Genomic DNA, 24,867 nt, shown 5'->3' on the forward strand with positions numbered 1-24,867 from the left:
GAACAGATCTCTCCCTGGATCACACCACTTTGGAAGCACCAAAAACTTACAGGTCCCCAGACTGAGTTGTGAAAGCAGTAGAAGGACATTTAAAAAAGCTGAGGCCAGACATCTCCTCTCACACCAGAGGAGAGCAGAGCCCAACACAATTTAAAATTGAAAGTCAATAAAAAGATTGGAAAAATGAGCAAACAAACAAAAAGAAAAAAACCTGAGCATGAAAAGCTAGAATAGTGACAGAGAAGTGCAAGATACAGAGAAAAAATGACTTGAAAATATCTATACACAGAGCCTCAAAGAAAAATGCAGATTAGTCACAAACACAAGAAGAATTCCTAGAAGAGTTAAAAAAATTTTTTTAAAAAGAGCAAAAAAAAAAAAGATTTCAAAAATAAAATAAGAGCAATGGAAGATAAACTAGAAAAAGAAATGAGAACTATGCAAGAATATTATGAAAAGAGAATTAAGAGCTTGGTAAAAATGCTGAAGAAAATAATCCCTTAAAAATCATAATTGGACCAATGGAAAAACAGGTACAAAATCTCACTGATAAAAATATCTCCTTAAAAAATTAGAATTGGCCAAGTGAAAGCTAATGACTCCATGAGATATCAAGAAACAATAAAACAAATGTAAAATGTAAATGTAAATGTAAAATAACTCACAGAAAAAAACAATTGACCTGGAAAATGGATTGAGGAGAGATAATTTAAGAATCACTGGATTACTTGAAAGCCATGAACAAAAAAAAGAGCCTAGACATCATATTTCAAGACATAATAAAAGGTATCCTAGAACCAGAGGGCAAAGTAGAAATTAAAAGAATCTGTCAGTCACCTCCTGAAATTCCAAAATAAAAACTTGCAGAAATATTACAGCCAAAATAGAACTCTTAGGTCAAGAAAAAAATACTGTTAAGCATCCAGAAAGCAAGAATTAAAATATTGTTAAGCCACAGTCAGGATCACAAGAGATTTAGCAGCTATTATAAAGGAGCAGAGGGTAAGCCTTCTGGATGATTTTCTGTAAGGCAAAGGAGCTAGAATTATAACCAAGAATAACCTACTCAGCAAAACTGAATATATCCTATGAGTGGAGGGGGAGCGGAGAGAGGAATATGGTCATTTTAATGAAACAGAAGACTTTCAAAAAACTCCAGATGTAAAGACCAGAGCTGAATAGAAAATTTGATATTCAAACACAAGACTCAAGAGAAGTATAAAAAAGCAAACAACAGTGAGAAATCATAAGGGATTAAACAAGTTTATATTAAGATGATACATGTAACCCCTCAGAATTTCATCACTAGGGCTGTTAAAAGGTATCTACTTAGAAGGAATGAGTATGAGTCTATTATATTGGGATGATCTTAAAGAAGAATGGAAGGTGAGAAAGAGGAATACACTGGGAGAAGGAGGAAGGGAGAGGAAGAATAGGAAAATTATTTCACACAAATAAGGCAAAGAAGAATTTATTACAAGATTAGGAACAGAAGCTAGAAACACAGGTGTTTTCTCAAATGGTCTTTCTATTTTGGACATGCAGTGTATTGCATTTCAGACACACAGACACACATAGACACACGCACGCCAGTTAGCTGACAAGCTGACAATTAAATGTGAGGTTTAAAAACAAAGTGTTCAAACATACATACGCATGCAAACCAAAAGGCTGATCATACAACATGTAAAGTTTACAAACAGTAAACTGTATTTTGTGGCAGACAGGATTCTTATTTTTTTATGAGTCTAACAATAATTCTGTTCATATAATTTATTTGTAAAAGGCCATCATCTTTGACTATATTATTCATACCAGAACACTAAAGCTTGGATAAAGCGAGTACAGTATTCTGACCTACATTACATATACACATTAATAACCATATGAGATATTACTTACTTAGTGCTAGTCTAACAGGAATCCTTTGAAAAGTGCAGTATTCAGAGAGCAAAGTGAACCCATTTCCTTTTAAATACTCACATGGCAATAAAAAACTTAGCATACATGTTAATAAAATCATGCACAAAGAATTATCAAGGTGACTGTCTAACAAAACCAGTTAAACTATCTTAAAGTTATTACCCCTCTCCCCTCACATCCCCCCCCCAAACAAACCTCTTTGGGCCTTTATGGTATTAGAAGTGGAATACAATTTAGATTCATTGTAGAAAAAGTCTGACTTCGGGCCAAACTTACATTTACAAAACTACTGTCATCCACAACAGTAACTAACAAAGGCACAGACTCAATTCAGGTAAAGTGGACCAGTCTATTGGCTACTTTTGCATTTGGCTTTTTAAAAAGGTTAAAAAAAAAAGACAAAGCTTTTAAATACTAAAATTGACACTAAGGGTAATTATTTGTGGCTACAGGCACTAGACATCAGGTATCTCTCCTTGTATATCATTAACATCATATTACATTCTAAGTGGAGTCGTTCTGATCTTTTTAGTGAACATGCTAGAGTGGCTGCATTGGGAAATGTTAAAAGGAAAATCCACATACTCAAGAAAAAGCACTAGGAGTAATCAGAAAATAAAATAACAGCTAATACAACTGACAACTGGATTCAAATTGCCCTTTGTGTATAGTTTGTATTGTTGCTGAGTGTCCAATATTTTAAGTCTGTAATTCACTTTATTATTCATAACTCTAGAGATGAATAAACCATTACATATCCTTTAACATTCTGGATCCTCCACCTACCTTTCAGCAAGCGATCTCCTTTACAATCACAACATTCAATAACAACTTCTATAAGCAAGTGGATTGTGAAAAACAGAAGGTTAGAAGCCGATTTTGCCTCTTGACAGAGTACCCTAGTTTGGCCTTATTGTTGATAAAGGACATAAGTCTTGATGAGAAGAGGACACCTAAAGACTAGCACACCACTAACTCAACCTGGTAAAGAGAATTCCTTATGGGTCTTCTTGATTGCTTGAATTAATAGAGCCTTGAAGCTTTCCAATTGGCAAAGAGATGCAATCTTCTCACCAGCATCTGCCACTGGATGCTCTATAAAAGTGGCATATGGCAGATTTGTGGACCAGGGATTCCATCTGTTTACGAAGGAGGGACAGTTTTGCTTATCCCACTGAATTAAAATCTCAAAACCTTCTCATTTATTCAGTGATTTAGGAGGAAATTCAAACTCTCCACAAGAAAATAATATCAATTGCATTTAAAGATATTCTAATCACCTGCTGGCATCAAAGATTAATTAAGTCATATTTACAGATCAGCAGGGATTAGTCTGTGATGAGATCCAGCCATTTCTTTTCATCGTTCCAATGGTCAATCTCCGTCAGCAGCCCCATGCCCTGTACCTCCGCATCCTCCGTCGACAGGACAACTAAACTGATCTCCTCTATAGCTTGTTCAATGGTTTCAGGCACAGCACATGGAGGTGTACATGTTGAGGGGCCACAGCATCTGACAGAGTATAGTTCTGTCCCCGACCCATGCCTGAGCCCTATGCCCACTGCTGCCACACCCATGCCCCTATGAATTAGGACCAGCATTGTGGGGCTCATGCCTGCTGAGTCCATTGAATCCTGTAGCTACAGTATGGCTGGCCTTGCTGCTACCCCCTGATGCTGACCCAGGCCTGGGGCTGGCTGTGCTGATGAAGAGAATTTTAGAAAAGTTAGATATGACAGACCTCTGAAGAATAATGAATGAAAACAGAAATGAGTATGTTTATGTATCATCTGTGCATGGCACCTTCACAAAAAATGATTGTATTATGGCATAAAAATGCCATACAAACAAATGCAAAAAAGCAGAAATTGTAAATGCATCTTTTTAAAAAACATATTGCAGTAAAATTACATTCAATAAATGGTCTTTGAAGCATAGATTAAAAGTTAATTGGAAATTAATTAACTTAATTCTAAAGAATGAGGTCAAAGAATAAATCATAGAATCAATAATTTCATTAAAGATTATGACATCAATGACAGAACATAACAAAATTTGTAGGATTTAGCTACTGCAGTATTTAGGGGGAAAATATATCTCTAAATGCTTACATTAAAAAAAGAGAGAAAAAAACAGATCAATAAATTGGGCATGCAATTAAAAGAAACTAGAAAAACAAATTAAACCACCTCAATTAAACGGCAATACAGAAATCCTGAAAATCAAAGGAGAGATTAATAAAACTGAAATTTAAAAAGCCACTAAACTAAGAGATAAAACTAGGATTTTTTTTGAGAAAGTCAATGATTTATTTATTTTATTGGTTAATTTGACATAAAAAAGAAATCAAATTAACAGTATCAAAAATTAACAAAGCAAATTCACAACCAATGAAGATGGAATAAAAGTAATTACTAGGAGTTATTTTGCTCAGCTATATGCCAATGAAACTAACAATCTAAATGAAGTAGATGAACATTTACAAAAGTATAAATTGTCCAGATTAACAGAACAGGAAATAAAATATTTCAATAATCCTATTTTAGAAAAATAAATTGAGCAAGTCATAAATGAATTCACTAAAAAAAAAGACAAACAAAAAAGGACTAGCGGGATATACAAGCAAATTCTACCAAATATTTAAAGAACAATTAATTCCAGCACTATATAAACTGCTTGAAAAAAAATAGGTAAAGGAGTCCTACCAAATTCCTTCTACAACACAAATATGGTCCTGATGCCTAACTAGGGAGAGCAAAAATAGAGAAAGAAAACTACAGACCAATTTCCCTAATGAATACTCATACAAAATTTTTAAATAAAATATTATGAAGGAGATTACAACAAGGTATCAAAAAAGATCATATACTATGACCAAGCAGTATTTATACCAGGAATGCATGGCTGGTTCAATATTAGGAAAACAATAAGCATAACTGACCACATAAATAACAAAAAATCATGATTATTTCAATACCTGCAGAAAAAGCTTTTTACAAAATGCAACACCATTTCTTGTTAAAAACACTAATAAGTATAGTAATGGAGTTTTTCTTAAAATAATAAGTAGTTATCTATCTAAAACAAGAACAGGCATTATCTATAATGGGGATAAACCAGAAGCCTTTCTAATAAGATTAGGGATGAAGCAAGGATGTCTATTACCACCACTATTACTCAACACTGTACTAGAAATGCTAGCTATAGCAATAAGGCAAGAAAAAGCAATCAAAGGAATAAGCATAGGCAATAAGAACACTATCACTTTTTACTGATGATACTATGATGGTTTACTAAGAGAACTCTAGAGAGTCAACTAAAAAATAAGTCAAAACAATAATATTAGCAAAGTTGCAGGTTATAAAATAAACCCACATAAATCATCAGCATTTCTAATAATTGCCAACAAAACCCAGCAGAAAGATAGAAAGAGAACGTCCATTTAAAATAACTACAGACAGTACAAAATAGCCAGCAATCTACCTGCAAATATATACACAGGAACTATATGAACATAATTACAAAACATTCTTCAAACAAATACATATCTAAATAATTGTAAATATTAATTGATCATAAGTAGGCCAAACCAATTTGATACAAATAACAATACTGCCTAAACTAATTTACTAATTCAATGCTATACCAAACTACCAAAGAACTACTACTTTACAGAGCTGACAAAAATAAAAACAAAATTCATTTGAAAGAACAAAAGGTCAAGAATATTAAGGGAATGCATTAAAAAAATGGAAGGAAGCTCAAAAGTATATTATAAAATTGTAATCATCAAAACAATTTGATACTGGATAAGAAATAGTGGTTGATCGATAGAACAGACTAGGTACACAACATAAAGATACAAATGAACACAATAATCTAGTGTTTGATAAACCCAAAGATCTCAGATTTTGGGGGAACAAATTCATTATTTGACAAAAACTATTGGAAAAACTGGAAAGGAGCCTGGCAGAAACCAATATCTTACATCCTCTACCAAGATAAGCTCAAAATGGGTACATGATTCAGACATAAAGGGTGATATAAGCAAATTGGTGGATCATGGAAGAAATTTACATATCAAAACTATGGAGAGGAGAACAGTTCATGACCAAATAAGAGATAGAAAAGTTCATGGGAAGTAAACTTGATTATTTTGGTTACATAAAATTAAAAAGGTTTTGTACAAACAAAACCAATGTGGCTAGAATTAAAAGGCAGGAAAATGGGAAAAAATTTGCAGCAAATTTCTCTGATAAAGGTCTTATTTCTGAACTATAGAGGGAACAGGGCTAAATTTACAAAAACAGGTGCCCTTCTCCAAATGATAAATGGTCAAAGGATATGAACAGGTAGTTTTCAGGGGAAGAAATCAAAGCTCTCAATAGTCAAATGAAAAAAATGCTCTAAATCACTAATAATTGGAGAAATGCAAACCCCAAAAAGATCAAAGAAAAAGGAAAAGGACCTGTATGTACAAAAATATTTATAGGAGCTCTTTTATGGCAGCAAAGAATTGGAAACTGAGGCATGCCCATCAACTGGGGAATGGCTGAACAAATAAAGGCACATGAATGTGATGGAATACTACTGTGCTGTAAGAAATGAGAAAGGAGACAGTTTCAGACAAACTTGGGAAGACTTATACGCACTGATACAAAGTAAAGTGAGTAGAACCGGGAGAATAATTTACACAGTAACAGAAATATCATAAAGATACAGAAATATTATAAAGATATCGTGAAAGACTTAGTAACTTCAATAAACACAATGATCTACCACAGTTCCAGCATAATGAAAAATGTTATCCATTTCCATATAGAGAACTGATGGACTCAGTGCAGACTGAAGCATTATTTTCCTTTCTCTCCCTCTTTCTCTCTCTCTCTGGATATGGTTAATGTGAAAATTTGTTTTGCATCACCTCATATTTGTAATGAGTTTTGTATCTCCTGCTTTTTATGGGTAGGGGGAAGGAGAAAATCTGGAATTGAAAATAAAATTGAACTTAAAAAAAAACAGAATGAATTTGTAGTACTTCCAAACATTATGGTTATTCCAGTTGCTGTTTCAGAAGCAAGAACAGTAATGGTGGGTGATGGTGACAGAATTAAGGATTAGAAGAGTGGGGAGATAGGGAAAGGATAAAAGAACAAGTGATTCATGGATACAGCACATTAGAAAAATAGAGTCAAGACAGTGGAGGAAGGGAAGTTTATCCAAAACAGAAAGAGATCAAAAGGTGAAGGGGAAGCACAATTGGGAGAACTAAAATACCAGAAGACAGTGATTGGAGAAAGAAATTTCAATAGTCAAAAATTGGAGGTAGCAGTTTCAGGTGAGGTTTCAGGACATGTCAAACTGGTTGTCCCATTCAAACACATGTCCAAAAATGAAACTCATTAATTATTGGCCCTCTCTTCTGAACTTTTGTTTTCACTGATGGCAACACCATCCTTCTATTCCCCTACTTTTATAACCTTAACATCATCCTCAAATCCTCATTCTTCCTCACCCCACATGGTCATAGGGAATACAAAAGGAGTAAATGTAAGGCAGTGTTTGCTCTCAAAGAGCTTAAAATCTTGTTAGGTAGGTAAATGGAAACAGACAACAATATAATAAATTATATGATTGATTGTCAAAATGAGTGGCACTGACTAAAAATGCTTAAAAGTTTGGATAAGGGAAAAATTGTGAAGAGAGAAGTCAGAACAGACTGAAGCAGAAGGTTGGTTAGGAGAACAAAAGGAGACTCCATTGAATTGGTAAATGAGGACAGATTACCAAGGGCTTTTAAAAAGCTGACTTGAGGAGTACAAACATTACCATGTAGGCTAGGAATTAGAAATGTTATCAAAGGGGTTGTGTTGCCTAGGTTCTCAACTGGCTTCTTCCGATATTCCAGAATGGGTGGGGTAGAATCATGGGAGGCTAAGAGCTGGAAGGGACCTTATCCATTGTCTAGTATGTAGGTTCCCAAAGTGCGTGGTACCCCCCTCTCCAGGGGCGGGCGCTGGAATGATCCAGGGGGAGCAGAAGTAGCCTCCACTGCAATTGGGGGGTGTTGAATAAAAATAAGTGGGCAGTGGAAGCATAAGGAAAAAAATTTTGAACCATCTGTACATATTTCATCTGTTGTGTAACAGAGTTAAAGGTACTAATTACATTATTTTCCAAATAAACACACAAAATGCAAGTTATAACTATCAGGGGTGAGGTCTGCTGATGGGTCTTAACAAGCAAGTGTTGGGTTGTGCATTGACAGGAAGTACAGCACGCACTGACAGGAGTATGTCTGTGTAATGTCTTGTTTACAATATACTATACAGTTACATGACAAATAATGCATCATCAAAATTTCAATGCAGGAAAAAACACACAAATTTATAATAAATTATTAAATTTAAGATGCACCTTTTTTAAATTTATAAATGATACAAATTTTTTAAAAAAAGTTAAAGAAAGTAGATTTCCAAGGGGGTGCTGAGAATTTTTTTTTTTTTGAAAAGGGGGCAGTAGGCCAAATAAGCTTAGGAACCTCTGGTCTAGTGCAATTCCTTTATGGTAAAGATGAAAAAACTGAGGTCAAGGGAAGGGAAATGATTTGCCAAAGTTCTAAACTAGAGGACAAAGAATCAAAAGTCTTGGATTCTAATTTAAGCTGTCCCAATTTACTTACTAGCCACATGACTCCAGGCAAGTTATTTAACCTCTCGGCCTTCATTTCCTCACCTGGATGATAAGGATAATAATATCTGTTCTGGTAAATTCACCAAGTTAAGAAAATCAAATGAAATAATAGATGACCAAGCACTCACTCTTGAAAGAAGGATAATTACTTTTACTGGGTGTGGGAGCCCTCTAGATGGATATAGTGGCTTATGAAAGCTCCCTCACACAAAGACAAGACCCAATTTTAAAATCTTCAATCAATATTTATAAATACCTTGTTGATTCTACTTCCTCAACAACTTTGTTATCTACTCCATTTTCTTTATTATCTATTCTATTAGCAGTGTCAAACTCCCGGCCCCAGATTAAAGTGTCATTGGGAAATGTTTAACAAAATAAATAAAAATACAATACAACATAGATAATGATAACTTATGGTTTTCTAAGTCAATGTTTCCACACACACACATTTCCCCCCACCCCCAATCCACTTCTGTTTGAGCCTGACACCACTGATTAGTGTGGTGTAGATCACACTACAAGCCACATTAGTTCAGTCAGGACTTCATCATTCCTCCTCTCCCTATAGCCTCCAATTTGTCTCCCTGCTTCAAGATTTTCCCTTTCTAGTTCATCTTCCACACAGCTGCAAGCCACTGGTATTTGTAAAGCACAAATCTGACCATATCACTCCTATGCTCAACAGGCTTCAGTGGCTCCCTCTAGGATCAAACAGAGATTTCTGTTGAGCACTTAACATCCTTACAATTTGGCTCCCACCCATCCTTCTTGGTTATACATTCTTCCCCACCAGCTCCACATACCTATTCTATTCTTGAGCCCAGAAACTTGTTTATTTGCTCTTCTCCCCTTATGACGTTCTGTCCCTCATCTCTGGGCAAAGGAACAGGCAGTCAACTAGTCCCTCATGCTTGCTATGCTCTTCTACCTCCTGGAATCTCTAGATCCGTTCTAGGCTCAGCTCAAATGCCATCTTTTTCATGAAACCTTTCCAGATTCCTACAGTTGTTAGGGATCCCTCTCAATCATTTTGTATTTCTTTTGACTATTTCCTGCATTTACTTATCTGTGAACATGTGGTATGCTCCCAATAGAATATAAGTTCCTTGAAGGGAGGCACTGTTACATTGTTGTACTATATTCCTAACATATACCTAGCAAAGTGCATGGCACTTTAGTAAATACCTAATAAATGTTTGCTGGTTAAATAGACTGAATTTATTAAACACCTATGCTATATTAGGTGCTGGACATACAAAGATAAAGAAAATTAACTTTGATCCTAAAATTTGTCACAACTGACTGAAATTTGACTTCCCTCCACCTTTTAAAAAACAAACACTTCATGGAATGACCATCAGTCACTTTCAGATGGGAAATTATTTTAATTAGTCTAACAGACACCACACTTAGCAGGTCTGATACATGGACAGTTTTCAGAAATCATAATAGCATACTAAGAGATAACAATGTTGAAAACTAAAAATAAATAATTTTTAAAAAGAAAGATTATGATGTATAAAAAAACTATATTTAAGCAAAAAAAGTCATAATAAACTTTATTTCATGCAAATAAATGATTCTTCTACACAGGAAAGGAAACAAATCTTCTAAAACAGGGGTTGCATTTTCATTTTCAGTATGTAATAGTAAATAAATGTAAGAACAGGTCTGATACACTCTCTAAAAAGATGTCAATTTTCTTTAAACCTGAATAAAAGGTAGCTAAACTCTAATATTAAATCAACTCCCAAGTAGAAAACATTAAATATTGAAATGTGAATCTAAGTAGTCTTCCAAAAAAAAAAAAACCCAACAAAACTCCAAGCCCCACAAAATCCTAAGTAGTAGAAAAAACTAACAACATTTCCACTCAGATTTATATAACCAATTACTAACTACTTACAGTGCTAGAAACTGCTTTACAAGGCCTGTTCAGATACTATGAAGCTGTAGTGATGACCAAGTCCCTACATTTATTAACTATTACATACTAAAAATACAAATGCAACCCCTACTTTGGAAGATTTTCCCTCTTGCTTCCACCACATCTAACTGATTGTAAAGCCTTGTCAATTCTACCTCCAAATAATCCCTCCCCTCCATACCTTTCTCCCTATTTACATAGCCACCACTCTGGGTCTCCCTTGTTCAAATCCTGGACTATTTTAATAACCTCCTCAAAAGTCTCCCAGCTTCTGGCCTCTTCCTCCTTCATTCAGTTCTCCACACAGCTTCCAAAACAATCATCACATGAATGTTATTTCTCTGCTCAAAACCCTTCAGGGACTCACTGTTGCCTTTACCATAAAATACAAACTCCTCAACCTAACATATGAGAGCCTCTATAATCTTGCTTCATCCCACTTTTCCAACCTAACTTCACATTACTCACTTTCACACACTCTACATTCCAGCCAAACTAGATGACTAGCTCTTTTCCCAACTTGACCTTCCACCTCTTACCCTCTATGAATTCACACAAGCTTTCTTCTATGTTTGGAATGCAACCTCTCATCTTTACCTTTAATAATCTTCTAGTGAGGCTTGACTACAAGAAACCTTCCTTGAGACAGACCCCTTGTTGGTACTTTCTCCTTTCTCAAATTACTTTGTGTTTACTTATCTTCATATATAAACGCCATATATAGCACCCCAATGGAATTTAAGTAACTTGAGGGTAGGAACTTTCTTGTTTGTATCTTTCTATTCATAGGACCTCGCAAAATATGTTGCACACAGCAAGCATTAAACACATATTTGTTAAATGAAATGAAATTATATTTATGTATCAAATTTGGAAAGAAAGGAATAGTATGAAGAGGCTTATTTCAAAATTAAGCTCAAATATACTGATATACCCAGAAAACACAAATGCATATGGCAGAAAAATAATTTCCCTTGGAAAAATCCTTATCAAAATGAAAGCATACCCATACCAAAAGTATATTTATTTCAAAGCATCTACTGTTTATTTTCAAATACAAAGTGTACAGGAAAGGCTTCTTAATATCTTTATTAGCATTAAAAATGTTTTAAAATGTACTCAAGAGAAATAAGATCTTAGAGCAAATCATTACCCTTTCTTATTCAATGTTTCACCAAGAACAGAAGGCTAAAATATCATCTATACACCTACCGTGCTGAACATCTCAATCTATACTGCAAGGACCATAGACAATTGAATCATGTCAGCAGGTTTCAGCATCAATAGTTGTCCATTATCATCTGTCATCTGTACTTTGGTACCGTACATTACAAATGGATTTTGATTGTTTTTCACATGCTTAGAACTCAAATTTATCAGCTGGATATTCTCCATGACATAATGAAAAGCAACTTAAGAATGATTTTAAATGATGGCTAATACAGATCACTTTTCATGAAGAGATGATCAAAAATAATTTCTATCATAATTGATATTTTATATACTTTGTAGAAGTGATTTTAAAATGCTCTGGAATAACAGTTTAATACAATAAACGATATTAAACCGGATAAATGAAAATTCTATGCAAGGTCTGTTATAATACATTAGAAATTCTTCAGCATAAACAGGGGTTAATTAAGTATAACTACTCCTCAACAGTGAAAATGCAATACTAAGTGTAAAAGAGATCATTAGAGTCAGATTTTCTTATCTCCTATGTTTTTACTGTACAAACACAAGGAAAAATTATTGGGGCATAGGGGATTTTTACTGGCCATAATCCCTACAGATTTACAGCAACAGACTTGGGAAACACTTCACCCCTTATTCCTGTGTTTTCATGTAAAACGGACAGATCTCCTAGCACTGCTCTTACTAAACACTCTGGTTTGGTCATTTTTTTGTCCCAGTAGAACTCAGTCCCCTGTTGTAGTGGAAAGGATACTGAATTTGGAGTCAGAGGAGAAAGGTTAAAATTCTGAACTCTGATCAGTTTAATGACCTGCACCACAATTCCTCAGGACCCATGATGAAACATATTACCAACTTCCTAAGAGAGGTGATGACCTCAAGGTGACCAATGAATTATATATATTTTTTGACAGGGCCAATGTGGGAATTAGTTTTGCTGGACTATGCTTATTTTTTATAAGAATTCTGCTTTACTTTTTTTGGGGGGGGGAGGTATTGGGAAGGACAGAAAATAGAATTCTGTTAAGCAAAAAAAAATTAAGTGAAACATGTAAAAATTTCACAAATAACAGAGAAAACAAAACAAAACAAAGTCTATGATCATAAACTGAAGGAGCCTGGCCACTATGAAGCCTAACGATTTTATCATGATGTCGAGTATATTCTGCAACCCTAACAGAAACTTATGAACTTCAATCTTTCTTCTCATTTACATTCAGACTTTACCATCACGTTAAATTGAAAAGATAAGTCTAAAGGACTGAGAGAAGCACTCCTTGTGGTCAGCAGTGGGGAATCTCCCATCCAGCTCTTCAGGCTTCTTAGTTACCCTTAAACTCAATATAACCCATCTACAACAGAGGAAAGGGAAGAAATGTATTAGGAAGAGAAAGGTGCAGCAGGAAGGCCTTTGTTGGCAACCAGAGCTTTGGCTGAGCCCAAAGAAGGCCCAGAAAATACCCTAACCAGATGTGCTCAGTTCTCTCTTTGAGCCTTTGCACAGGACAACTTAAAACCCTAATTTGAGTCTCAACCTAAGGCTAGAAAACAATGTGCTATAGCAACATGCTGACCTTTAGAAAATCTTTTTTTTTTTCCTTTCCTTGAAAGCTGAGAAAGTAATTTTAGGCCTGGATTTCAGGGTTGGCTCTGAAGACAACAAAATACATTTGTCCACTCCACCCTAGTTCACTTGGCACTCATTTTCTCAAAAGTATTCCAATAACCAACTGGTTTTCTTTTCTTTTCTTTTTTTTTTGCCAATTGATTTTCTACATGTTTTTGCTGGTTGCCAAAAAAAGGGTAGATGGTGTGATGACAAATCTTGCAGGGTCTTTCAGGACCCTACATACTAAGAGACTGCTAGTGGAACTGTGAAATAATATAGTCATTCCGGAAAGCAATTTGGAACTATACTCTTAAAGACACTAAAGTGTGCATAACCTTGGACACAGCTATTTACCCTTACTAAGGCCATGCCTCAAAGAGACCAAAGAAAGAGGAAAAGGATCCAAAATAAGAAAAAATATTTATAGCAATCCTTTTTGTGTGGCAAAGTACTGGAAACTAAGGGGGTACCTATTAACTGGGGCATGGCTCAACAAATTATGCTATCTGAATGTAATGGAATATTACTGTGCTATAAAAAATGATGAAAGCGAAGGTTTTGGAGACTCCTGGAAATATTTGTTTGAACCGATGCACAGTTAAGCAAGCAAAACCAGATAAATAATTTATACAATAATTACACTGTAAAAATAAATAACTTTAAGATATTTAAGAACTCTGATCAATGCAAAGATCAACTATCCAAATGAAGCATGCACCCACCTTCTGACAGAGAGGTGATGGGATTCAAGGTTCAGAATAAGATAGATAATTTTAGACAGAGACAATGTGGGAAATAGTTTTATTTTACTATGTATATTTGCTTTTATAAAAAGGGTTTTCTTTTTCTTTTCAATTGAGGGGGGAGCTGGGAAGGAGAGAAATTTTTTTAAACTGAAAATAAAGTTTAAAAAAGGATCTGATGCAGCACTTTGTTCTGCATTTTTGTAGTGCCCTTAGCTATAATACAAAATGCTACATATTTGAGTTTATCCCCTTGCTAGACTCTAAGTATAAGGATGCAAGTCTTTTTTATTTTTATTTATTTATTTTTAGGCAGTTGGGGTTAAAGTGACTTGCCCAGGGTCGCAACACTTAGTAAGTGTCAAGTGTTTGGTCTGAGGTTAGATTTAGAACTCAGGTTCTCCTGACTCCAGGGCCAGTGCTCTATCCACTGCGCCACCTAGCTGCCCCCTAAGGATGCAAGTCTGATCTAAACTTTATACCTCCTCCCTCACCTACCACAGTGCCTGGCACACAGTAACCTATTATTAAATACTTCTTGAATGACTGAAAAGAGAACAAAAAAATTGCAAAGTTCCTAAAGTTGTCACAGATCAACTAATCAACCAACAAGTGTTTATGAGTCATATTAATAATGTGCCTGGTGACTATGCTAGTAACTGGGGATACAAAGACAAAATTAAAATACTTGCCCTCAAGGAGCATACATTCTACCAAGGGAGACAATATGTATATAAATAAATATATAAAAAATAAACAAAGTAAATTTTGAGAGGAGTATGTAGTCTATTGTAGATCAGCAAAATTTTCATGAAGAAGGTGGAACTTGAACTGAGTTTTGAAGGAAAGAAAAGATTCTACAAGGTGGAACTGAGATAGCAGCACATACTAGGCACTGAGGATAGCTAGGGCAAAGTGACAGAGACAAAAGATGTAATATCCTTTACAAAGATAGCAAGTAGGCAAATTTGGCTAGAACATAAGATTGTGTGAAGGAGAGTAATGTATAATAAACCCAGAAAGGTAGCCTGCAGAGATTGTGAAGGTCAATCAGTCAATAAGCACTTAGTAAATACCTACAACATGCCAGGCACTATGCCAATCACTGGAGATGCAGAGGCAAAAGACAGTCCCTGATCTCAAGGAGCTCATATTCTATCAGGTGAATCAACAAGCAAATAACTATGTACAAACAAGCCACACATAAGATAAACTGAATATAATCAACAGAGGGAAGGCACTAGAATTAAGAGGGATTGGAAAGACTTCCTGTAGAAGGTAGGATTTTAGCTGGGACTTAAAATAAGTCAGGGAAGACAGGAGATGAAAATAAGGATGGAGAGAATTCCAGGCATGAGAGACAGCCGATGAAAATAAGGATGGAGAGAATTCCAGGCATGAGAGACAGCCATTGAAAACGCCTGGAGCCAAGCAAGACATGGAATGTCTTGTTTAAGGAACAACAAGGGGGGGGCAGCATCATTGGATCTAAAGGTACATAGATGAGGGGGAAAGATGTAAGTGTAAGAAAACTAAAAAAGATGTGTGGGGTGGGGAGAGGTGAAGGGGCTTTGAATGCCAAACTGAAGATTTTATATTTGATCCTGGAGGTGATAAGAAGTCACTAAAATTTACTGAGTGGAGGGGGGTACAATGGGAGGGGATGACACAGTCACATTTACACTTAAAAAAATCACCATGGCAGATAAAGAATAGACTGGCATGGGAAGACACTTGTGGCAGGCAGACTATCCAACAAACTACTGCAATAGTCCAGAAGTAAAAAAATGAGGGCCCGAATTACAGTAGTGGCAATCGTCAGAGGAGAGAGGGGGGCATAATTGAAATATGCTGCAAAGGTGAAATCAATAGATCTTGGCAACAGATTGAATATGGGGGAAGTAACTGAGGATGATGCCTATGTAGAAAAATCGGGGGACCAGAAGGATGTTAGTGCTATCAACAGTAATAGGGAAGTTTGGAAGGGTAGGGTAAGGTTTAAAAGAAAGTATTTGCGGGCAGCTAGGTGGTGCAGTGGATAGAGCACTGGTCCTGGAGTCAGGAGGACCTGAGTTCAAGTGTGGCCTCACACCAAACACTTGACACTTACTAGCTGTGTGACCATGGGCAAGTCACTTAACCCCAACTGCCTAAAAAAAAGAGAATGTATTCAATTTTGGAACTGCAGAGTTTAAAATGCCTACAAGGTATCCAGTTTAAGATAATAGGCAATTGGAGATGTGAGACTGGAGGTCAGCAGAGAGGTTAGGATTGGATCAGTATATTTGAGAATTATCAGCATAGAGATGACAGCTGAATCCATAGGAACTGATGAGATCACCAAGTGAAATCGTATTAAGCAAGAAGAGAAGAGGGTCCAGGACAGAGACCTATGGGCCACAGCTGGCAGGTATGGCCTGAAGATCCAGCAAAGAAGACTGAGAAGGAGAAGTCATAAAGGTAGAAGAACCAGGAGAGACTAGTGTCTTGGAAACCTAGAGAGAAGAGAACAGCAAAGAAAAAAGCATGATCGACAATGTCAAAGGCTGCAGAGAGGTCAAGAAGGATAAGTATTGAGATAATTGGCAATTAAGAGAACACTGGTAATTTTGGAAAGAGCAGTTTCAATTGAATGATGAGGTCCAAAGAGAGGTCTCTGCATTTTATCCTAGAGGCAATGGGAAGCCTCTAGAGTTTTTGTTTTTGAGCAAGGTAGTGACATGGTCAGACCTATGCTTTAGGAATATCACTCATTTTGGAAGCTGTGTGGAGGATAGATTACAGAGGGGTGAAATTTGAGATAGGGTGACCAATTAGGTCTAGGTTAGAGTAAGGGCCTAAACTAGAGTGATGTGTTAATGGAGAAAGTTGATGTATGCAAGAGATGTAGTGACGGGTGAACCTGTAAGATGAGCAATGATTAGATGGGGCAAGGGCAGGTCTGAGCGAGAATGTAGAGCTGAGAGTGACTGAGGTTATGAGTCTGGGTTACTGGAAAGATAATGCTATTCTTGACAGAAACAGAGAAGTTAGGAAGACAAATGGGTTTTGGGGAAAAGATAATTAAATAGAAAGCAGTTGTTCCTAATATCTAGGCACTAACTCCATACCCAGAACTGTAGAATTTTAGAGTTGAAAGAGACCTTAGAAATCACCTAGTCCAACTCCACTGTTTTACACATGATGATATTTGCATTTCTATTCATTGTAGAGGCACAAATTTTATCAAGGTATAGGGGGAAAGAATCTGGGAGTTGGTGATGTGGGGTCTAGTTTTGCTCTGCCACTAACTGCTGTGTGACCTGAGGCAATTCACTTCAATAAATATTTTTTAAGTGACTATTAAGTGCAAAGCACTGTGCTAGGTGGTTTACAAAACTTTTTAGCCTCCTTGTCCCCAATTTTAAAAAAATATAAATTAAAGGGATTGGATTGGATAATAAAGTCCCACTCAACCCTAACAATCTATGATTCAAAACTGAACGATTATGTTCTATTTAATATGCATCAACAAGATCACATCAGCCCTAGTACTCAAACTTCATCTGTACCCTCTGCTTCTGGTACCCCTCTGAATGGAGGAAGGAACAGGAGAGCTCCTCCCACAACGTCTATGTAAGGACGGTGCCTAGGCCAGCCATCTCTTCTTTTCCTAGCCAGCTGTGTGTACTCTCTGGATTGTCTATCATGCCCCCAGGGCTATTTGTATCCCCATCATTTAGCATAGTGCCTGGCACATCTGATTGTTCACTGACAGACTGACTCTTGATTGGTTTCCTTGCAGTTAGCCTCTTTTTTCTCTAAATCCACACCTCACACAGCGGCCAAACTGATATTTCTAAAGCACAGATCTGATTATTAAACTCCCTTCTCAAGAAATTTCAGTGACTTCCCACTGTCTTTAGAATAAAATATAAATTTCTTAGTTTGACCATTAAAGTTCTTCATAATCTGGATCCAACCTTTTTTCAAGCTGAGTTCGTATTACAAGCATTCTCTTCTGCCAAATTGGACAACTTGCTGCTCTCTGTAGGTGACATTGTATCTCATCTCTATGTCTTTACGGAGACCATGCCCCATTGATGGAATACTCTCCATCCACACCTCTCTGCCTCCTAAAATCCCTAGCTCTCCCCAAATGGGACCACAAAGAGTCAGGCACAACTGAAATAACTGAATAATAACAACAAAGTCATTGAATGGTCATTGCCTCAGACAAACTGAGGTTTGGAAAAGACCTTCATTTAGAAAGGCCACGGTCATCCACTGTATGCCAGACCACTGCCAGTCGTCTTGACTTCTGTCTTGCCACTGGACTTTGATGACACTGGAGGAGAGAGTAAGCTGACAACTTTGGGCAGCTCTGCATCACTTAAATCTAATTTCGAAGCAAGTTAAAACATCACCCTTGTGATGTCATTGGTCCTCTTCAAGAAAATGAAGAACTAAGGACCGGACATACAACAATAATTTCAGGCTGCCTCTAATTTTGAAACTCACTAATTAAGGTTAATAATGGTTAAATACACAAACTTTTCCTTACTTTTTTCTTTCAAATTTTGTCAGCTATGAATTACTGGTTAAAGAGATATCTTGCCAACATATTTGTTTTCAAAACAACAGGGTAAAAGACATTTTAGGGAAGTTCATAGCTTTAGAAATACAATTACAAACAGTTCTGAATCACAAATTTTCACTTACTGCTAACTACTCAGTTTGCCCTCCCCACAGCCTCCACTCTGGCTCCAAGAAAAAAAAAAAAAACCTTTTGGCTTTTTTCTGCAGGTTAGGAAACTAAGGAAAAGAAGTGGCAGTGAAAAGTAGAAGCCAATTGGTATGGCTGCTCCTCTGCAGAAAAGACTCCAAGAAAGCTGATTTACCTGTGATTTTGCCTCAAAATAGTCTCCTCCATATTGGCTGAATTTATTCCAGTTCATTCAGTTATAGTCTTTGAACCCACCATTTTAATAAGGCAATATATTGGGAATGGTATTTAAGAGTCTGAGAACCTGTATCTGAATCTTGGTTCTGCTATTTACTACTACCTGGTTCTACTATTTACTTGTGTGACCCTAAGGAAATCCCAACCTTTCTGGGCCTCTGTTTCTTCATCGGTAAAACAGAGTGGGTAGGGAAGGGTAGAATGAATTGGACTGAATTATCTGAAAGTCCCCTTCTAATTGTACATGCTACTTGGGGTTAATAGGTATCCTCTTGTAAAACCAGAATTAAAGAGTCAGCACTCATTCACTCATGATTGTAAGATTTCTTTCCTCCTAATCCCCAAACCGAGATTGGCTATATCAAGGGAATCAAAGCTCCAGCCACAGCTGAGCTACCATATAACCTAAAACTGGACTGGAGCTATTTTGTATCTGTAGCTTCGATTGGTCAAGAAGTCCTTCCCAGGATAAACTGGGAAAATCTCATTACTGTGTTTCATTCAGTCTTGGATACACTCAACACCTTTCAAAGTCCCTGGGTCTTCTTCCCTTCCCATTCTTCTTGCCCACTCTCGCACTGGAGACCTGGAGGGTTGGAGCACTCAACTGCACTCAAAGCTTCCCTTTAGAGAGAGTAGAACCTGGACCTTTCATCTGCAGCTCTGGGAAGTTACAAGATGCTCTTGGGCTAGGTATGCCTGGTGTCCTCCCCCTACTTATTTCTAGTGTTCCTCTGTGTGTTATCTTACCCCGTTAGATTGTAAGCTCCTAGAGGGCAGCAATCATTTTTCATTTTGTTATTCATATCTCTAGCATTTAGTATAGTGCCTGGCACACAGTATGTACTTAATATATGTTTACTGAATTAAACTGAATTGAGCTCCCAGCTCAAAATTTTCAGGGATTGGAAGACTCCTACTCAGACAGACCTTTATCACTGCATGGGTATTACCTCAGTCAAACTGAGACCTGTTAAAGACCTCAGCTTAAAATGGCCAAGGTCTCCCACTGCATCCGGGGATCTACATCCTGATCTATAGCTCATCACTGGACCCAGATGGCTCTGGAGGAGAAGGTGAGGCTGGTGACTTTGCACAGCTCTCCCTCACTTAAATCCAATTCACTTGTAAGTCATGGTATCACCTTCCAGATGTCACGGTCCTCTTCAAGAACAAAGGACAAACAACAAACTAACACTTCAAAGAGTACGATGAAGAGGGAGAGAAGAATGAAGAGGCTGCCCCAACAGAGTATCGTTCCAAATTAGGGGCCTCCCAGTTTCACCTACTATCAACCTATCACCCCCTATTCTTCTGTCCTACAGCTGGGGTAGCTAGGTGGCACAGTGTATAGAATACCAGGCCTAGAGTCTCAAATCTGAGTCCGAGTTCTCTATGAATTCAAATCTGGTCTCAGATAATTACTAGCTGTGTAACTGGGCAAATCACTTATCTCTGCCTCAGTTTCCTCATCTGTAAAATGAACTAGAGAAGGAAATGGCAAACCACTCCAGCATCTTTACCAAGAAAACTCCAAAAGGGTCACAAAGAGTCAGACATGGTTGAAATGACTGAACAACTGTCCTACAGCTAGCAGACCCTCACATCTAGTTCCCTTAGTTCCTATGATTCAGAGTCCCATCTGGCAAGGCAAAAACATCTTTTCCCTGCTACCTTTACCACTATCTTGTCCAACTTAGTCCTTCTCTTCCTATTCCTGCTTAGTCCTTATCCTCCTCTGAAACACCTTTATCTTAACAAAATCCTCTTCATGCTAGACCTTTGATTTCAAATGCTCTTCATCAGCCTGTGGAAACCTGGCTTTCTCTGAAAGACATCTCAATCCTGACCACCATCTGCATTGCTAGCTGCTTGTTCTCTCATGCTGAGACACAGCGGCCCAGACAGAGCTGTTTGACCCCTTTCTTTCCACCACTGCTTCTATCCCCTTTCTCTGCTACCGTCACTCAGCAACATCCTTTTCTGTGAGGGTCTCCACTAGACTGTCAGGGTCCTTGTTGCAGTCATCTATCTGCCGGCTTTCTGAAGAGGTTTGAGACCCGGCTCGTGATCCTCTTCTTCACAGAAATTGCAGCTCTCTGAAACAAGCCCTATAAACTCTGCCTGTCACATTTAGGGGTTTCAACATTCACACTGAGGTCCCTTAAAACACTGTATTCATCAACCTCAACATCAGGCCCTACATTTTCACTTTATATCAGCCACCCAAATGGGCAGCCACACCTTAGATTTCATCATCCCGCAAAGTAACTTTCAATCACAAGATACTGAAAGAAAATCCTCCGATCATAACTTCTTGTCCTTCCACCTCACTCTTTGCCTCACTCCTAGTACTACCACAAGTCTTAGCAGGAGCTTCTGTATCTTCATTCTTTCTTGTTCCCAGAGTCCACCAGTACTTCTTCCCTCCCTCTGAAGCCTTTTTTTCACACATCAACTAGGCACTATATTCTGCTAAAGTGTCTTGTCCCCTTTCTCTTTCACCATTCATACACTGTCAACCCTCAGTCTTGGACCATTCACACCAACCCCTCTATGATTAGAGGAAATCATAAAACTGTACTGACTGCATTCATTACAAATTCACATTAGCTAACTTTAACTGGGGTTTTACTGATACACTGAAATCCCTTCACTTTTTTCTGAATAATTCTCTATCATGAGCTACACATTCACTTTCAAACATTTTCAAGCCAACAAAGCCACCCCGCCACTTTTTAAAAAAACACCTCTTCTTTCACTTTACTGAAAAATCACAGTCATTCACTGTTAAGTTCATCTCTCCTGCTCCACAATTCAAAACCTCTGAGGAAGAAGCAACCCTTCTTGTCAAGGTTAACCACTGTATTTCGACCTTTGTCATCTATAAACCTGCTCTGATCTGTCTCTCCATCCTTTAAAAAAAAAACCAAAAAAACCTTTTTTTCATTCTCTCAAGTTACCCTCTGGAACCTTCCTCCCTTTCACTGTTAAAATCCCTGAAAGTCCATGCTCTCAGCCTTTTCTTTCCTAATATCCAGTCACTTCCTATAACCTATTGTAACCTGGTTTCAACCCCTCACTCTACTCAAACTGCTTACTAAACATGTCTTAACAGCTAAATGTGATAGCCTTTTTTCATTCCTCATCTTTTTTTTTTTAAATCTCCCTTCTGATTTTAATATTAACATACCTTCCTTCTGGATATTCTCCTCTCCCTTGGCTTCTCTGGTACAATGCTCTCCCTCTGGTTCTTCAACTTTTTTGATGGACCTTCCCAAATATTCTGAACTGTATTATCATCTACCTCCATAGCAGGAGTAATCTCTAAGATTCTGTCCTGGCATCTTTCTCCCCACTCCCACCCACTAGCATAGGTTCAATTACCTCTATATAAGGTGACTCCCAAAGCTATATATCCTAATCCCTCTCTCCTGAGTATCAGTCTCAAATCTTGAACTGTCTATTGGGCATCTTAACCTGAATATTCTGTTCGTATTTCCAAAACTGAACTCATTTATCATATTCCCCACTAAATCCAGGATGCCTCCAAATTTCCCTATTTCTATCAAGATCACCTCCATCTTTCCTGTCATCAGGTTGTTACCTTGGAGTCACTCCTTCTTCCTCATTCCCCATATTCAATCAGTTGCCAAATATTGTGTAAACTATCTTCATAACATTTCTCCTACCCCTGCCTTTCTCTCTATTCACTAGACCACCCTTCTATTTCAGGCCCTCAAGTCCCCTTAACTGGGACTTCTGTAATGTTGTATTGTCTCCCTGCCTCTCATCTGTCTTTCACACAGCTGCCCAAATAATCTTCCTAAGGTACAGGTCTGACCACATTACTCCCCTGCTCAAAATCCTTCAATGGTTCACTGTTGTCTCTAACATAAAATAAAAACTCCTCATTCCAGAACTTATGGCTCTCCACAATCTGGCTCCAACCTACCCTTCCCAGCACTATTTCACATAACTTCCTCCCTTCATGCATTCTACATTGCCATCAAACTAGAATAACTTTTTCCAAACTTTTTCTAAAATCCTTCTCCTGCCTCCATGAATTTGCACAAGCTGTGCACTCTCCCTAGAATAAATGAAAAAGTATTTATTAAATGCTTACTGTGTCTCAAATACCGTGCACTACCTCCTTACCTCAGCCTTTCAGAATTCTTATCTTTCTTCAAGGTTCAGCTCAGGTGCCATTTCCTCCTAAAAGCCTTTTTCTGAGGCATCAGTTGTGAGTGCTTTCTTCTTTCTCAAATAATCTTGTGTTATATAGGTACAGGTTGTATACACCCAATAAAATGTAAATGAGGACAATTCTGTCTTATTTATGTCTTTGTATGCCCAGTGCACAGCACACAGTAGGCACTTAGTAAATGCTAGCTGAATTGAACTAAGTTGACTGGGAAGAGGTGAAGAAGATAATTTGTGGGCATAATGCACTTAAGGAGGCATACTAGAAGAGCAGCACCATGACACTGGTATTGAAGGCAGAAAGGAAGAGGAGGTGGCCAAGGAAATTTATTTGCTAATTTTTTCCCTAAAATGGTGTCTGTACTCAGGAGAAAGAGAAAAAGGCTTCCTGTTCTTAGGACTCAGTTTACTATTATTTGTAGTAGGCTTCAGTTATGTTATGAGTTAAACTTTGAAAATGGCTGAGGATCCCAACCAACTTTGACTAATTTTACCTAGTTATATTTATGTGTCATATTAAAATATTCTATTTTTACTTCTACTACAAAAACAACACAACCCCTGATATATTACATACAAACACATAGACATATGTATATACACATCCATCTACAAACAGCCAGCTGAGAATGGCTGGTTGTCACAAAAATGTCTTTTGCCTCCCTCCTCCCTTGATGCTTGAAACTTCTTGCAAAAGAGGCAATTTTAGGTTTGATGCGAAGAAAAACTTCTGGATAATTAGAGCTTTCAAAAGTGGAATAAGCTGCCTGGGAGGTAGTGGGCTCCCCACTCATTAAAAGTCTTCCAGCAATGGCCAGATGGCCACACATCCTGTATATATGTTGTGGGGAAGACATCTGAGTACGGGCTGGACTAGATAGCCTCTGAGATTCCTTCCAACTACTTCTGTGATTGTGAAAATAAAATCCTCTCATCCCTTTACAAAATGTTATCTATATACATCAAATCAACCAAACAAATTACCTCTCAGATTTAGCAGTTATGGAGAAATTTCCTTTAAAAAAACCAGTATTAGAATTCTAAAGTATTATAAAACCGTTACTAGGCCCCCAAGACTGTCGACTTCATTTTAAGACAATGAAAATGAATTTAAAAAATACACTTTTCAGTACTGTCAAGTAGAGTTTAGGTTAGATCACTACCTTTCAAAAGTGTGCACTTCATAACCCATACTTTGCAACTTAATTTTCGGCGAAAAACTCTTAGTGATCTGTTCCTAATATTTGGTTCACACAATATGACATTAAACTTTTTTCTAAATGTTTTATTCCCTCAGTCTCTTTGTCTGTAAAATAAGAGAGCTGTGCTAAATCTATGACTCTATGATTATTCACTCAGCCTGGACGACAGTCGAACATCAGGATAAGGCCAAAAGGCTCGAATAGCACCACATACAATACAATTACTCAAAATACCTTTTAGGGGTGGGGGTTGGTAGGCATGCATGGCATCACAAGACATGGCTGAAGAACTGCCAGATAATTCTCTATTTCATCAAAAAGAATCTTTAAGAGGGCTGTAGGAGCCAAAAGCAATTCGGAAAATGTCAAACACCACCCACCCCTTAAGCATTTATAAAAAATGGGAGGGTAGAAATGGCTAACGTCAT

General features: G+C 37.3%; 1 protein-coding gene and 1 pseudogene across 5 annotated transcripts in view; both read right to left on the minus strand.

Moving 5' to 3' along the window:
* RNF130 (ring finger protein 130) overlaps nt 1-24,867 on the minus strand; it is a 124,294-nt gene that overhangs the window by 98,413 nt on the left and 1,014 nt on the right. The gene's annotated exons all lie outside the window — the stretch shown is intronic.
* LOC114046758 lies at nt 2,790-24,867 on the minus strand (annotated as a pseudogene).

This window comes from Vombatus ursinus, unplaced genomic scaffold, assembly GCF_900497805.2.
Source record: "Vombatus ursinus unplaced genomic scaffold, bare-nosed wombat genome assembly UNPS02014785.1, whole genome shotgun sequence".
Taxonomy (NCBI): domain Eukaryota; kingdom Metazoa; phylum Chordata; class Mammalia; order Diprotodontia; family Vombatidae; genus Vombatus; species Vombatus ursinus.